At 37.5% G+C, this 11,534-nt stretch overlaps 1 non-coding gene across 1 annotated transcript; it reads left to right on the forward strand.

The window, feature by feature from the left end:
- TRNAL-CAG lies at positions 10,368-10,448 on the forward strand. Its single transcript has one exon. It is a non-coding gene; the product is annotated as a tRNA-Leu (tRNA).

Below are 11,534 nucleotides of genomic sequence, written 5' to 3' on the forward strand. Positions count from 1 at the left end.
ATTGATTTTGATCCCGTGATTTCCCTGTTGAGGGTCTTCCATGTTAAATCTCATGTGATGATTCTATTTGCTGCGTTTGATGGTTTTCCGGGTTTTTGAGAGATCTAAAATCCCCAACAAATGCATGGTATTAACTACCGATGAACCAATTGAGTAATGTTAAATGCAAATAAAAGCACATATGAAGGTAATTATGTGCAACTTACTTTTATTCAGTAAGAGAGATCGGGGAGGTTGTAAAGTGCCTAGAAGGCTACATCTCAGTATCCAAACAACAGAACACGAATAAAATGTTTACGATGTTCTCTTTTTTTTAATCCAATTTCAGTAGGAAAAAAAATGTGAACTTATAGTCTCCTAGCCCTCCTAGAGAAATGACAAAAGGGAAACAAAGAAAGTGCTTAGCGATGCATACCTACTCTTCCTTTTCCGCGTGTAAATTGAGGTGATTAATTAATGTAAGGTCCAATAGAATAAATGATTCAAGAGGCTTTAGTATTAGTGCATTAAATCTTCAATAATTCCATATTAGTCCCTAAAATCTTGGAAATTGCATATTACTAGTCCCTCAAATCCCGTAGGATCTTGCAAAATGGTCCCTCTACTAGTTTTTCTAGTAAAAAATTCAACCATGGTTGAGTTAACTCTAACCCGACATATGCCTTTACCAAACTACCCCTCTGATATTTCAAATGTTCAAGGGGAATATGATAGATAGTTTAGAGAAGAAATTTAAGAAGGTTATATAGATCTTATAAAATTATGGCTATAGTAAAGCTTAGCTTCGGGTTAGAGTCCTATGACCGTTGGAGAAGAAGTTCTCTAAGTGGTCTTGAGTTTTATTTGAAGTGGATTTTTTGGGTTGAACCCGATAAAAAACAAGTTAATGGCCTTAACAGAGAGGTAAAATGGTTACATTATTTCTAATTGTTAGATTTGATTTAACTAAATGGACCATTTTGCAAGACCCTATAAACCGTTTCCTCCGAATGCACAAAAGGTGAGAGTTTTTTATTGGGTTATAAGTCACAACTCTTACTTAATTCAGCATTTGGGGATTTTTGTGCATGATTTTAGCGGAGAATTTGAATTTTGCTAGGAAGGATTTGGATATTGATGGTTAACTTCCCAATTTCATTAGGGGTTGTATGATAACATAGTCATTTTTAAATTTCACAAAATATGAGAAAGAGATTGAAAAAAAGAAATTTAGAAAAACAAAGAAGTTATCGGACTCATAAATAACAATTATGCAGCACACAAAAAACTATCGCGAGGAAACCGATAATGGTATATGTTTGTGGCTGCATGAATAACACAAGAAAACGAACAACTAAATGTCAGGATAAATCAACATTGTGCAAATATCTTCGACGGTGATTAATCTACACGGATGACGCACAAAAAATTAGGTAAATGTATAATCTAAGACAGATGATGATTAAGCCCACTCAAAGTCGTCCAGAGCTCCCAAATTAATGCTCATAAACTTCCATAATAACTAAGCCCAGCCCAATATATGAGAAATATGGCAGCCCACTCAAACTCCTCCATTCACATTAACCCTCCTTCCATAATCCTAACACCTCGCCGAAATAAGAGAACAGGTCTTTCGATGCTAGTCCCTTACATCTTGCATATTTTAATATTGGTCCCGCATCATTAAACTTTGACATTAGACCCCCACATCCTTCATAAGTGTGTTGATATGCAAGTCTTTCCGTTACAAATTTTATTACCGAATGTCATGGAATTATGACCTTCACAGAGAGAAGGAGACTGCAGGCCAACACCTTTCATTTGCAAGGTGGGGAGTGCAACTATTCTGGATGGTTTTCTCGGCCTTAGAGTACAAGTGCTAGTTATTAGAGCATCTCTAACAGCTTCCCCATTTTTCACTTTTGGAGAATTTAGTTAGGTTTTTGGTCCCACATGCCACAGATTACACATCTCATTCCCCAAAATAGGGATGGAGGAGAAAAAATGGGGAAGCTTCCCCAAATCTGCAGCATTCTCCAAATTTTTGGAGAAAAAAATGGATTCTTTAAAATGGGGAAGCTGTTGGAGTTGGTGTAAAAATAATTTGGAGAATATGACTTTTGCTTCCCCATTTTGGAGAAATTTTTGAAGAAGCTGTTGGAGATGCCCTTACAGGCACCGAGATTTGTGATTGGAGTAAGGGGTGCATTCATCTGCACGGTGTAGCTTATCCTGACTCGACTAGCGGGTTGGACTCGGTGAAGCTCCACTGGCACAATGAACGCTGCAAGAGTGCGTTATCTGCAGACGCCACAACTGCGGAGATTCATCAGCAACATGTTCGTGCATACATTTTGCGTATGATTGAGACTATGCTATTTCTTGATGCAAGCAAAAACATTGTGCATCCAAGGTTGATGCAGTTCCCTGAAGATTTTGGCACTTTGTGGCACCGTATCATCGGGAAGTACGATGCTATCACACATCTACGTACGGTGTGCTTTCGTGAAGGCGTCATGATGCAATACATCATCTCTTTCTTTTTACTAATTTCTCCTGACTCCTTAATGATGCATTGTACCTTTTTTTTTATATATATAGCTAGTATATATATTTTTAAATTGCTTAGTAATGTATTTCACTGGGGTTTTTTTTCCCTCTTTGTTAATGGGTTGAGTTTTAGAGTTTATAGTAGCTTGGTTTTAATTTAACTGGTTTTTTTTTCCTTTGATAAGTGGGTTGAGTTTTAGAGTTTATAGTAATTTGGTTTTAATTTATTTTGCTTATTTTATTTCTTAAAACAATTAAAATAAAGACATATTGAATAATTTAACCCCAAAACTGTTAAAATTTTTAATAGTAGTTATGGTGGAGCGTAATACTGAGGAAAGCAGTTTTGACTTTTGAGTGCCAAATTTAGAGTTTTAATGATTGGAGCCGAATAATCTCGTGGGTATATATATAAAAAAACCTATATTGTTATGGTATTTCAATATGTTAATATTAATCTATTATGACCAGGTTTTATAAGTTTAAAACACACACGAATAAACCGACACTTAGGTATAAAATGCTCAATTATTTGCCAAATAAAAGCACAGAATTTAGTCCATCAAAAAAAAAAGGAAAAAGAGGAAACTCGATCCCCTTCTTTATCAATGATGTTCACTTTATTTAAACGAAGAAATGAGAGAATTTCTACGGCTAGCCTAGCTAATATCATTGATTCTTTACACATGTTGTATCGGCTAGCCTAGCTAATATCATTGATTCTTTACACATGTTGTATCCACTAATGGGCCCTTCCAACTCCACCGTATTCATCTTTGATTACGCCTACCATGCTACGAGTGGGCCACAAGATTAATTAAAGATTTCAATCATTAATCATGATCGAAACATTTCCAAAGCCGGCCCCTGCAAGAATAATCTGTCGACATGAGCAACTTATTGCTTTGCCCTCACTTGTTGCACGCCGAAGAGAACTCAAAGTGTACTTTTAATGTTCCATGCTTTAGCCCCGCAAAATGTTTTAGAACTTGATCAACAACCATTTTTTTTTCCAATTTTAATAGCTCGCAAATCGTTTTATTAGGTTTGGAACTTCCTCGCGATTGATCTAGGAAACTTATCGAGTTTTGTTCTTGATATCTTGTGAGATCATTCTTACTTGTTAATTAATCTATGAGGGTTCTTTTTTCTCTTTCGAGACCTTAACAAAATACAGCTTGTTAGGCTTTCTATTACTCTCACATGTCCTGGAATAACAGTGTAAATTCTTCTGTCCCGATGACTTGAATCTGAACTGTCATCAAAGGAAGGTACACACCTCTTTCAGCAAAACTATATTCGGCAATGTGATTTTGTCAGGTTACAGTGCATTTCACGTGTTTACACTGTTTAGTTGTGCAGTTAAGAGGTTATCAAGGCAATAAAAAAAACTAGGTGACAACATCTAACCAATTCCCACAAAAATGTTCTGTTTTGAGCAGATTTTACTGTAGCTGTCAGACTTAGCTGGATGAAGCATTTCCATTCAAACTTATGCCACGCGAATGACAAATAGATGGAGGACATTTTCCTCCTCGATGTTTATACCATACCATCTTCATGTACAATATCTATACTGTTTTTCTTTGCCCACCAAGATATTCATGTCAATTCCTTAGTTCTTAGTTTAGTCTTGACATTGATCTTTGCTTCGAACTGGGAACATAAGCATCATGCATAGCGCATTCTTTGCCTCGACTTTCTACTAAAGATGCAATTTAAGACTGAATATTTGCAGAAAAGTCTTGCAACATTGTACCGGGCTCCTCTCAAGTTAGAAACATAAAGCTAAGCATGTTTCAATTATAAATTTTCAATATGTTACTAGCTTTCTCTCTACTTATTACCTCTGTTCCATAACATGGTGAATTTTCCTACACTTGTTTTTGATAATTGTCCTCAGATTTTGTTGATGTGTCGTTGATAATATGTACCTAGTTTTCCATTATCACAATTTAGTTACCCTTGAAAAGAAAGTGGTGTCACGTGACACAATTTCCCTTGGGCTCTCTTGTTTAGTGTCTTAAGTAGTCATTGTTTAGTGTATTGATTTTCAAGCAGGCCGGAGCCCAAATTAATGAAATTTCTTTGCAGCAAATTCAACCTTCAACTATAGATCAAGAGAGCACGTGAAACCCACTTGCTAATTATATCCTAATTTCACTAAGTTAAGAGTTAAAAAGAGTTCTCCTTTCATAAAATTTAAAGAGTAGGGGACTCTGTTGTGGACGTAGGTCCTAGTGTCGAACCATATAAATCTTTGTATTCTTTGTGTATGCTTTTGTTTTAGTATTTTTGTTGTGTATTTTATGCACTCAACTGATTAATCTAATCACAACAGGTTCCTTTATATCCTATGGGTTGTAATTACTGAAGTGCGATTAATTATTTTATAATATTACTCGTGATGTATTTGATTGTGTTACTGGTTATGAGATTATAGAATTTTTTTCGAATATGAAAGTTTTTCTGTGATAATTATAAATTAATTATTAATTATATAATGACATCAATTTTTAGAAATTCTGGATCCGCCACTGTCTAAAACACAACTATATGAGGGCGAGGATTTGTTTACATGTTTGGAGCGCAGTTATGTTGCTCCTGTGTATCTCCTATATCATAATCCTTGTTCAAGTCCTGAATGTTATGGGTAACATTACCACTGTATTATTTGTGTGTTTTTCTACTCAAAGTTACGAATGAGCGTTAGTTTAAAAACTTTTATTTTATTACAAATTCATTATTTTGAAGAAGACCTATGTGGAAGAAAAATATCTCTCCGTCTACCTACTTCTTTTTACGATATGTGGCTTCCTAAATTATTGGATGAGTCCTTTTTGTCTGCCTTAATTCTACAATATTATCTTTAATGCAGTTATTTTATTGGATATCCGGGTCTATGGTTTTGAAGGTTCAGGTTAAGAGACTGAATTCATGTGCTTATAGCAAAAGGTGAGGGAAAATATGACACGGATTATGACTCTGAGGGAATGTTTGGCAACTGTGGCGTTTTTGTCGTTTTTGTTTTTTTTTCAACAAAAACAAAGAAACGCGTTTGGCAACCGGGCCGTTTTTTTAACTTGTCCCATTACAAAATCTAAAAATTAAACACTTTACTCAAAACACCAAAAATGTGTTTTAAGATTCCGTTTTTTCATCTAAGCCGCCGCAGCCCGCTCGCCCGTCGCTCGGCTCCGCCGCTTGCCTGTCATCCTGGCGTGGTAGCGCGACCAAGCCGCTTGCACGCTGGCCATCGCCGACGCGGCGACCACGACCAGTCGCCGTCGGCGAGACACAGCAGTCGGCGACGCGCCATCACTCCGCACGCGTCGACAGGGGGACGGCGCAAGCAGAGCCGTGGCGACCGCTCACCCGCCGCCGCAGGAAGCGCCATCCGCAGTTACGTCGGCGCACTGCCGCGCAGAGGGCCAGGCCCGTCGGCGCAGGGGACCGGCAGTTTGTCCGCACGGCCACTCGTAATGCGCCACAGCGTTGGCCACAGTGAGGGTGCCGCTGGCCCGCGCGGCGCCCGCCCGTCGTGCGCGTACGCGCACCCTGCCCGCCACCTGGCCCACGGCTGCCACCGACCGTGCCACCGTGCGTCACCTGCGCCGGCCCGTTCAGGCGCGCTTCCGCCGCTCACCGACCGCCACCCCGTCTGTCAGCCGGCGTGCGGTCCGCGGGACCAAAGAGATGCCGCCGGCCCTCGCAGGCCATGTCGCCGCCAGACTAACGGGCGGACGACTGGACCCGTCGCTGGCCCCACGCGCGCATCGGCTGGTCCGCGTGTGGAGGGGGTAGGCAGGTATTGGAAAAAGCGTGACTGCCGGCCGGCGTCGGCACCACGTAGGGCCGTACCGCGCGGTAGGCGCGACACGTCTGTCGTTTGCGGCCGCTCGCTTACTGCCGCTATATAAATGGTCAAATTAGTTTGACCAAAATGGTGTTTTCAAAACACAGTTGAAAAAGAAACACCATGGCATGGTGCCATGATGTTTTTTACAAAAACACAACAAAAAAACATATTGATTACCAAACACACAAGGCCTTTAGTTGGTTAGTGTCCTTTTTGTCCTTTTTGTCCTTTTCTTTTTCCTTTTTCTTTTTGTGAAAACATTATTAATGGATTTGGATCCTCTCCACTACAAAAAAGTAGTGGAGAGACCACTACTTTTAATCTCAAACGTTGATTATTTAGTAGGCAGTTATGATACAATCTAAATCTAACACTTACCATACCCCCGTGTATTGCACTCATTCCTAATTTGCACTAAAAGAAAAAATCATAATCATCAACTAGATAATCAATGGCTGTGATTATGTAGTGGTCCCTCCACTATTTTTTTTGTAGTGGAGAGGATCCGAATCCATTATTAATTAGTCTGGTTATGTTGTTAATTGTATGTTACGTTGTTCATTGTATTTTCTAATTGCTATTAAACTTGTCATATTGTGGAGTTGCTAGCATTGTCATGATTGTGGACATTTGTACTGCTATTGTTAATTAGCTCCTTGCTGTAAATTGTAGCCAGTGAAATATTGACTTATTGTTTATACGGTCTTCAAGTTAATTTTGACATGTGGAGCAATGTTTACTTGATTTTGTTGGATTGGAATGTTATACTGTTATTCTTAAGGGATAATATCCTATTTTTCTAGATAAAAAAAAAAACTCATGTTCTTCCATCCATTTTTATCATATAAAGAAAACTTTTTCCTTGTTCATCATTACTCTTTATTCCCTGCTCTAAATGTCTGGATTTTTAGGAGTCTGGCTGCTGTGAGAGTAGTATCAAGTGTGAATTGAAGGGTTGGAATTTGAAGAATTACAGTTTTATATTTATAATACTTATGAGTAATTCTATGGGATACCAATAATCTTGCATCTCATATATCTCATTAAGGCTTACAGTCAAGTGATTTCTTTTATATATAACCATGTATATTTTGAATTAAGTCAATTTTATTTGTTATAATATTGAAATACCAGCTTTATTTTCATTTTCAAACACTAGTACGTTCAAGCTTCTTTAAAATGATAATGAATAATGTGAATTATCTTTTTCAAATTGTCCAGCATAGTTTTGCACAAGAGACTGCCACTGAAAATTTTCTGTACCTCCTAATTTCATAATATTATATTGTTGTTGATTTTATATTTGGAACTTGGTTTTTGTTTGTAGCAACAACTTGGGGGTGCCAGCTTGAACTCAACTATAGATGTTTTGATTGCTCAACCAGTGGATGAATAGCATGAAAGAACAAAGCTATCACTTGATCTTGTAATGCATGACGTCAATGACCTCTCGACGTTCATACTCGTATCAAAAAACTAGTTGATTTTATGCCATTGGTCTTTTTATTTCCTTTAGTTGAGTATTGTTTATATCAATGGAATTATGAATGAGGCCTATTTTTTAGTCAAAAAAAATCTCCTCCAACTTTATAATTAGGAGTTTTTTTTAAAAAAAAAAGATATTTTTGTTAAATAATTAGCAAAACCGACCGATTTGCTAATTATTTAGCAACACTGACTCTTCGAATCATACGAGACTACTAGTCCCGTATGATTATGGTCAGTAATCGGCCACTAAACCCTATCTCGTCCTCCCCAGATCCTCATCATTGACCCGCTCCTAACTCACCGCTAAACTCCCCGTCCTTCTTCCTCGGCAACCAAACCTCCATCGTGGTCTTCTCCCTCAAGTCTGCCCCTCCCCCCACCGCCCGCTCTGTCATCCACTGCAGCCTCATCGCGACTATCTCGTCCTCCCCAGATCCTCATCATTGACCCGCTCCTAACTCACCGCTAAACTCCCCGTCCTTCTTCCTCGGCAACCAAACCTCCATCGTGGTCTTCTCCCTCAAGTCTGCCCCTCCCCCCACCGCCCGCTCTGTCATCCACTGCAGCCTCATCGCGAGGAGGAGTTCGATGAGGTGTTCGAGGAGGGTGTTGTGCACGGCGCGGAAGCCAAACAAACAGCCAACTATGATGCTTTGAGAAACCAAACCAACAAACGCCGAGAGAAAGACCAAACAAAACACAAACACCAAAGTTTTACGTGGTTCGGCAATTGCCTACGTCCACGGGGCAAGAAGGGGGGTGGGTTTTCACTAATAGAGAAGGAGAGTACAAATTGAGATTACAAATCGCTCAAACGAACCAACTAATCTCACCAACAAATCTCTCAAACTCTCAACCAATAACCCTAACAAATAGCTCAGAAAGATCTCTCTTTTCTGTGCTCCAAAATCCCCAGATTTGCTCCTACAAAACCCTCAAATCGTATTGGTATTTATACCAAAACAGAAACCCAAACAGACTGCAAATAGGAACCTGAACTTTCCAAAAAACCCGTCATAAGTCGACTTATCAGTCTGCATAAGTCGACTTGGCAGAGCGAAAAACAACAACTGGAGAACAGATCGTAAGTCGACTTATCAGACCTGATAAGTCGACTTGGCAGAGCAAAAAACCAACAATCCAGAGCAGAACGTAAGTCGACTCATGCACCAACATAAGTCGACTTACCATAAGTCGACTTATGCCTGTGCATGAGTCGACTTATGACACAGAATCTGCAAAAACCTGAATTTTCCAAATTTCTCCACAATTTCCATGGTGGTTCTATGAAAATTAAAAAAATTTATAGTAGTTCTAAAAAAAGACTATATTTTTTATGGTTTTCGTATAAAAAAAACCTTATTAAAAATTACAACAAGGAACAAAACAACAAACTTTAACATCTGTTTAAACAACAGATAGGGCAACCTCATAGCACCAAAAAATATCTAAGAATTTGGATTATTCTTTAAATTTTAGTTTCTCGATCAGAACTTAAATCCTAAACCATAATAATATTCAATTTATTGTTATTTTAATCGTAAGACTTATATTCCAAAAATATAAAACCAGCACATCCTTCTTAATTACATTATTTCTACCATGAGTAGTGATAACTAGACTATAATTTTCAAACTACTCCCAAAATACGTGTTACCTGGATCAATGATTATTATATTTTTATCTTATAAGTAGACGTTCATACCTATGTTTTAATTGCTTGGATGACTGATCGTGTAATTAAATACTAGTTAAATCACTAATCACTTCTACTGTTTTCTACGAATTAACATAACGTATTTCTGACGTGGCATAAAAAGTTTTGATCCTTTAATATAATGGATTTATTCCTATATGTAACATCTTAATCACTTATAAAAATAAAATTTCTGATATATCAAGCAAGTTGTATGAGGTAATTATATTGTATTTGGCATTTTGTACTTGAAATATAAAATCATGACACATTTAGCTATATTGCTTAGACATAAACAAAAATATATAACTCAAATTGATGACAAACTTTAGTAGTGACTAGTGATCCAACTGGTATTTAATTTTATGACCAGCCATTTAGGCAATTAAAATATAGGTATGAATGTTCAATTATGAGATAGATACAGTGACTAGTGATCCAATTAAACCCCCAAAATACTATTCTCAAAGATTAGGAGGTCACCGATAACTCATCAGCTTTTACGGCAACCTAATACCTTTATGCACAGCAGTGTAGGGTAGTTTGAAAATAGAATTATCCTTCTACTGTTTACTCAATATAAAATAATACCTTTTATTAAAACCGTTCACACAAATATAAATACCTACGGTTGAAGAAATGCTCTATACTAGCTAAGGGCACCAACCACCCCCCATTTATTTAAAAGGAGCCAAAAGTTTAACTTAAGGGAAGAATTTCCTAAACAGGGACCTTGTTAATCAAGATAAGGAAAGATATCAATTATATAAAAGTGAGCGCATCGTCAAGAAAACCGTCAAGATGGCCGAGTTGGTCTAAGGCGCCAGTTTCAGGTACTGGTCCGAAAGGGCATGGGTTCGAATCCCATTCTTGACAAAAAAAATTTTTTTTTTTCTTTCATCTTCATCTGCTATTTATTCTTCAGTCAAATTTTTACTTTAAATCCTGATAAATACACAATTTATTCACTAAATTTTACTTTAAAATTTCCCGAAATTAGAATGACGGTAAAGCTGGGACGCGAATGCTGTCGCCTCTTCAACGGGTATTGGTGAATCAAATACCATGAATTCTCAACAGAAGATTTATCAGTAGAGGAGCATCTGAGTTCAATTAATATGGGGGATGAAAAGAAAATTTCAGAAAACTATACTAATCTTCTCATTGAAATCATATATCCTTTCCAGACTTCAATATTCGAAGTTCATCGGCAAACCCCTCTAGATCTGATTTCACTATCACATGCATACAGTCTCTCTTCTTCTTCTTCTTTTCTTTTTATTGTTCTCTTGTTTCCTTCTCCTTTTTTATCCGTCCGTCCTAATTAATCCTAACTTCACTTAAATCTCCAGGATATCAAAAGGCATAGAAGACGTCAATCTTCAAAAAAATTTAGGCTAGATCCTATGTAATTTTACTCAACACGCAGAGAACTCAGTTTTTTTTTAGTCCAACTTTGCAATACAAATTATATTCGGTTTGGCTGTTTCTGTGACTTGACTTATCATAATTATCTAGGCGATTTTGATGCTTATATTTAGCATGACCTTAGAAAAACATGAATATAAGGAGATTTAAGTGACATATATAGCAGTGATTAATAAAACTTGATAAGCAAATAAAAGAGAATATATAGTGCTTCTGATCCAAACCTCGGTCACAATGAGAGAAGCTATACGTAAAAAAACTCGCTATGCATAGCATACGCCCGCATCTTCTCCACGATCAACAAAAACACGGAAGAGCCATGATCCAAATTAGGAAAGAATTACTAAATTTTGATGAATATGTCTACGAAGTAGGATATTTTTTGTTGAAAATGACGAGTGACTGGGAGGTTATTAGTGAAATGTATATACATTCTGTAGGTTGAGAGATAATTATTGAGTGATGCATGATTGTATCTGGTTCAGTGACTTGTACAGATGAGCCATACGGTAGGTGATCTTATTGACTCGCTGA

Source organism: Asparagus officinalis, chromosome 6 (assembly GCF_001876935.1).
Source record: "Asparagus officinalis chromosome 6, Aspof.V1, whole genome shotgun sequence".
NCBI lineage: Eukaryota > Viridiplantae > Streptophyta > Magnoliopsida > Asparagales > Asparagaceae > Asparagus > Asparagus officinalis.